The sequence below is a fragment of the Pogona vitticeps genome, chromosome 5, assembly GCF_051106095.1.
Source record: "Pogona vitticeps strain Pit_001003342236 chromosome 5, PviZW2.1, whole genome shotgun sequence".
Lineage (NCBI taxonomy): Eukaryota > Metazoa > Chordata > Lepidosauria > Squamata > Agamidae > Pogona > Pogona vitticeps.
In genome coordinates, this window is record NC_135787.1 from 25,343,011 (window position 1) to 25,349,598 (window position 6,588).

The following is a 6,588-nucleotide window of genomic DNA, read 5'->3' on the forward strand; positions in this document are numbered from 1 at the left end:
ACTGCAAGGAGAACAAACCTATCAATTCTAAAGGAAATCAACCCCGAGTGCTCACTGGAAGGACAGATCCTGAAGCTGAGGCTCCAGTACTTTGGCCATCTCATGAGAAGAGAAGACTCCTTGGAAAAGACCTTGATGTTAGGAAAGTGTTACGGCAAGAGGAGAAGGGGACGACAGAGAATGAGATGGCTGGACATTGTCTGCGAAGCAACCAACATGAATTTGACACAATTCTGGGAGGCAGTGGAAGATAGGAGGGCCTGGCGTGCTCTGGTCCATGGGGTCACAAAGAGTCAGACATGACTAGACGATGACGAAAGGCATTTGACATCGCTGCTGCTCTAACCTTGAGTTCCCAGACGTTTTTAGACTACACCTGCCAGTAATCCTGGCCAGCATAGGTAGTGGTGAAGGGCCTGAAGATCTAAGGTTGGGAACTACTGTCTTAGAGGAAGAGATCCCTCCATGTACTGACGGTTACAGGTTGATCAATGAAGTCAAAACTAGAATTGTAAAGGACTACCCCCGCTGAGGAGCCATCACAGCCATCTCATGGGGCACCAGTGGCTTGCTCGTTTTATCTTAGATTCCTGCAATGCATATGGCTTTGGGAAAGTTTCTCGGTAGAAATGCAATTGTAATACTGTACCATGCATATGAAGTCAAAATTAAGTCCCGGAGGGTTGATGAGAGTAACTCCAATGTAAGAGCATTGATAGCACAAACAATTGAAATATAAAACATAATTGTGTGACAGTATACACACAGCCCCCTTGGTTCAAAATATAGCAGCTTGCACTTGCAGATTTCCCCCCTCCCCTTTATCATACTTGGCCATGTTTTGGGAAGACAAGACAGACTCATTGGAAATGTACTAATGGTCAGAAAAGTGGAAGGCTGAAGGAATAGCGGAAGTAATAAAATTACTTAGCAAGGGAAGGTCTGTTACTGATAGGACTTTTGGGAGGTTATTAAATCACAGACTTTCCATGAGACAGAAGCCACTTGACAGCACTTAAGAATAAAATACTGGCACCACTTCCTTGCCTTGGATCTCACTGTAACCACTGTCCCATCTTTAAAGGTCCAGATAGATCTGAGTGCAACAGAAGCCTGAGATATACACCACCTGTTGGTCCTTTGCAAGGAGACATTCCTTCTTCTAGATACCTGTCTTGCTTGCAGGTGAGCAGGACGCACTTTATGTGAATTCTGGCAGGCTTTGTCTTCTCTGGGAGGGACCCCTGTGCCTGCCAATTTCATGGAATTTTGTCCCCAACTTAAAAAAAAAACACAGTTAAATGTGGGTATTGATTCTCCCATTGGAGTCAATGAGAAAGACATCCAAGATTTTTAAAAACAAAGTGAGGATCTCTCTTGGATGAAAGCCAAAATATGATGTCAGTCTAAACCTCAAAACCAGAGAGCCGCCAGGTTGGGCTCTGAATGTGTTTGCTTTTTAGGGGCTCCAATCAGATAATGAATTGAAGGCAGCATATGGTAGTCAAAAATACAAAATCTCAAGCAGGAAGCTGTTGGATCACAAGTGTTTGTACACTGATACTGTATTGTTTGATGGCTGTATTGTTTCTGGCAGGAAGGTAATGGTGCAGGACTGATGTGTGTTTACTCAAAAATAAGTTCCACTGAGTCATTCCCATGTTCACAGAAAGAATTATATAGGACGGCAAAGAATATTGGTAAATGTACATTAGCCAAAATATAGTTAAGTTACACTAGCGGAAGGGAAACAAAGTAACTTGTAATGGCAAATTGCCACTAATTAACTAGTCTCCATCTGGATTCCTGTGTAAATCCATTTACGCAAGAGGAACATGTGATTATCTAATTAAAATTTACCGTTTCCCTGAAAATAAGACCTAACCTGAAAATAAGCCCTAGTTTGATTTTTCAGGGTGCTCCTAATATAAGCCCTACCCCCAAAATAAGACCTAGTTAAGTGAAACCCCGCCCTCCACCATTCTTCACCAACCAGAAGAAGATGAGATGACTGTATCTGAATAAATGTACATAGGTGTACATGAAAAAAATAAAACATCCCCTTAAAATAAGCTCTAATGTGTTTTTTTGGAGTAGAAATTAATATAAGATCCTTATATTAATATAAGACAAGGTACTAATTTGCATAATATTTGAGTTTCATCTTCTGTTAGGCAATTCATTGCATTGTTACCAAAGCAGATCTGACTTACAGTGAAAGTTTTCTGTTCTGCATGCTATTTAAATGAGACCATTGAACGTATAAAAGGAAAAGCTTTATATGTGAGACAAAAGATTGTATCAAGCATATAGCACATCAGAGCTAGGCATTTTAAAATGTGCAGAGTAACCTGGAACTTGAGAAATTTATATGCATGATTGCATGTCTGAATGAGTACAGCTATAAATGCATAGAGAATTATGTTTGTGAAGCAAAGCCATAATTTCCACTACAGTGTTTCTCTGACACTAACCGTAATTGAACATTTATTTCAGTATTATTTTGAAAACACACACCTCAGTATACAGTAGAATTTATTTTGTGTCTTGTATGCTATTACAGTGGCCCCCAACTTTTTCTGAATCGCAGACTGGTTGGGGAGGCAGGGCACCTCTGTGCTCGCAGATGGGCAGGGTGCACTCATGGAGGGGAGGGGTGTGCTCGTGTGCATGCGTGGAGGGGTGGGGCGCTCTTGTGTGCATGCGTGGAGGCACGGGCCATGTGTGTGGGTGGCGGGCCATGCATGCAGGTGGGGTGCATGGGGGGAATGCATGCGGGGGTGGGTGGGAGATCTGTCTCTGCAGCCCGATCATGTCATGGCCACAGATCGGCACCAGACCACGGACTGGGGGGTGGGGACCCCTCTGCTATTAGAACAAGATAATTCAAAATGTGAAGGAGGTACATCAACAATGCAATGGTAGAAGACCTAACATCATGTGTACCAAGCATGCTGCTCACTGCGTCTGGATATTTTAAAAATATGTATTATAACTAAATATGTTAAATTATGATGTATTTTTACTGGGAATATCAGTGCTCTTTTTTTTTTTTTTTTTTTATGAACAAGTGAGTATGTAGGGCTGCATACAGATGATTTTTTAAAAGTGGAACAACTGAAACTTCTGCTTCCATGCCACTGACCTTCTTCTAGGTCATTTGGTCTCATATGGGTAGGTTTATATAATGAAGAAGGAGAGTGACATTAAAAAAAGAACCTTGCATACTCAGCTTCCCAAAGTATTAGAGTAAGCCAGAGATGAGAAATGTTTCTTCTTTGGACTACATTTCTCAAAATCTACAAAGAACTACAGCCCAGCTTCTTTGTTCCAAAAGACCCAGTGGGCTCAGTATATCGATCCACTGGCTCTTTCTCTAGTCCTATGCTCTTGCTCCTGGTTTTTGATGTAACAACATTGGACAAGTGTTGTGAGACGTGGCAGCTCTCAAAATCATACACGTATGGACGTGCGTCTGGAGGGAGGGAAAGGGTTCTGTAATACTGACTGAAATAAGCCAATGTAAGACTACATTCTACAACCCAAAGTCTCTGCAATCCAATTCTTTATAGAGATTGAAAATATGCACACTTGAATGTAGTTTATAGAATCGTTGCCTTCTGTGCATTTTTCTGCCCCACCACAGCCACCAGTCAAGCTGGTTTTGCTGGACTTCAGAAATCTGTTTAAATAGATGCCATACAGCAAGGATGGAGAAGATGTGGCTGTCCAGATGTGGCTGTCCAGATGTGGCTGGACTGCATTCCCCTCATTCCTCACCACTAGCAATGAATGTTAGTGGTGGTGGGAGTTGCAGTCCAACAATGTCTGAAGGGGCACACATTTCCCATTCCTACTATAGGCAGAAAATAATTCATCATTTGTACTGTAAATTACTAAAATAATTTTTTTAAAAAAATCACATCTCTTGTCACAGTGATGGCTGCTGAGGTTGTTTACTGGGCAAAGCCACTAGCTGGCACTCTATGATCATAGTTGCGTGCACTAATTGGTGCATTCATTATTTGATTAAAACATGAAAAGTATAATGATTCTATGGTTGTTGTGGGTTTTTCGGGCTTCTTGGCCTTGTTCTGAAGGTGGTTTTTCCTAACGTTTCGTCAGTCTCTGTGGCCGGCAAACTTTCTATCTATCTAATGCACAGTCCAAAATGATAAAACATAGGGATACAAGGCTTAATTTGATTTATATAATTTAAAATTTTTCATCTCATGAGATAATAGACTCCTGCAAAGAGTATAATAGAGCTATAGGAAGTCTAATACATTTTGGCAATCTTTAAACTCTTTACTGAGAGTAAGCCCCACTGAACGCAATGGGATTTACTTCTGAGTAGAAATCTACAGAATTTAATTTTTTATCAGATTATTTCTTAATAAGAGCTTGGATATCTTTTTGGGCTACAGCTCCCAGAATCCTCCAATGGCCATGTCCAAAAGTATGTTTTCAAACAATGTTGTGTGCAGTTGGATAGCATTCAGCATAGATTCTTATAGCTCAACAAAGAGTGTTTTAAGAAATTCAAGACACCTTATCCTTAAACAAAGTGGATAGTCATGTCGGGAAACAGATTCTGAGTGTCTGGAAAGGGCAACAAATTGTTGATTATGTGAATTGCTTTCAACTTACACCAACTCTGTTTGAACAGTGACATTCAAAAGGTCCTTGCATTAATGGCCCTACTCAGGTCTTGCAGTTGAAAAGTCATGCCTTCCGTTATTGAGTCATTTCATCTCATATTTGGTCTTCCTCTTTTTCTACTGCCTTTTGCTTCCCCAGCTTTGTTATTTTTTCCAGTTAAGTCTTGTCTTCTCACAACGTGCCAAGGTATAATTTCCACTTTGTCATTCTTGACTCTCGAGAGTTTTCAGGTTTGATTATTTTGTTCTTTCACCTGCTGTTATTGTATTTTCAATCTTTATCTACCAGGAAGCAAATGTGCTTTTGGGATTTCTTGCTTCCCCATGCATGGATAAAGTCATACATAATGTAGGTATAACCTGTACATCCCAATTCTCAAATTACTGATTGTTAATTCATAGAGTAACTAAGTTGGAAACAGTTTGACAGCACATGATAATAATATGCATATGATGCAGTTTGGAGGGCATCGTGTGAAACAGTCACAATTAGTAATTTCAGGTCCTTAACTAATTGAAGGTTTTCAAGGCTTTTCCAGTAAATAATGAAACAGACTTTCTCAGCATGAGTAACTGCGTGTCAGAGGGAGAAACAGTTAACATTAATATGTTTTTATTCTCTATCCTAAAAACACAAGTCCTTCTTGTTACCAACAGTTGATACAGCAGGAGAAAAAGTGATATTAAAACCTTTTTATCTTGTGGGTCACAAATTCCAACATGGATAAATTTACTGCATTTATGTTGGCATTCATAGATTTTTAGTTGGCAGTAGTTTGGGCATATTTTTTTACCAAGCAGAACAAGCAAATCTGGGGCACTGCCCTGTTTCCCTTAAAATAAGACCTAATCTGAAAATAAGCCCTAGTATGATTTTTAGGATACTCATAATGTAAGTCTTATTCCAAAAATAAGCCCCAGTTAAGTGAAGCCCTGCCTTCAATCATTGTGCAGCAACCAGAAGAGGACATGACTGCATTTGAATAAATGTAGATGGTTGTACATGACAAAAATAAAACATCCCCTCACAATAAGCCCTAATGCATTTTTGGAGCAAAAATTAATATAAGACCCTGTCTTATTTTCAGGGAAACAGGCTGGGTATCTGAGTATCTTATTTACACATTGTTTTATCAGTTATGTTTCCTGCTTGAACAAGAAATACTCTTATGTATTTCTTAACATAAACCATGTCATGTTTTACATTTATATTCATCTCAGTTTTTTAAACAAACCAAATCTAGAATAGAAAATATTAAAAATAAATGTACTCCTTTAATCAATTATTTGTTACAGCAGAAACCTTAATCCTCCCCCCCCCCCCCAATGGAATAGAATGAACACAAACTAAGAAGAGGCACTGATAATATTTTTACGATCATGACTGTCTGCACTAGCTTACTTCTTCTAACCTCCAGCATCTTTTTTTGTTAGTATTTAATTTTAAACTTTTTTTTAATTTCAAGAAGTTTTTTTTTCACTGCCAGAAGACCTGCGAGGACTGATTTTTCCAAGAAATGTTTGTTCCAAACGTTTCTTTCAAACTGATTTCTCTTGAGAGTATTTATAGCTGGAGGTCTACTGGTACCACTAATCAAAATGCTTTGTGCAGCTATTCTGTCTTTGCTTTCTTAACAGGGATTATGGTATTGAGAGAAAAGGCAGAAAAAATAGAGGGAAAACACCTGAAGATGACACAAATGAAGGATTGTCATAATCTGAGAGGAAGGCATGTCAATTTCACAATGAAAGCCTTGTCTGGATGAACTCAAACAGGTAAAGAAGATAAGAAAAGCAAACAATAAACAAGACTGAAAGTTCCGGGAAGGAATTATTTACTGTACTTGTTTAACTCTCACATAACTAGCTGGCTCTTAACATGTTGAGACTATCTTTGTTGCTATGCCAGTGGAGCATACTGAATGCT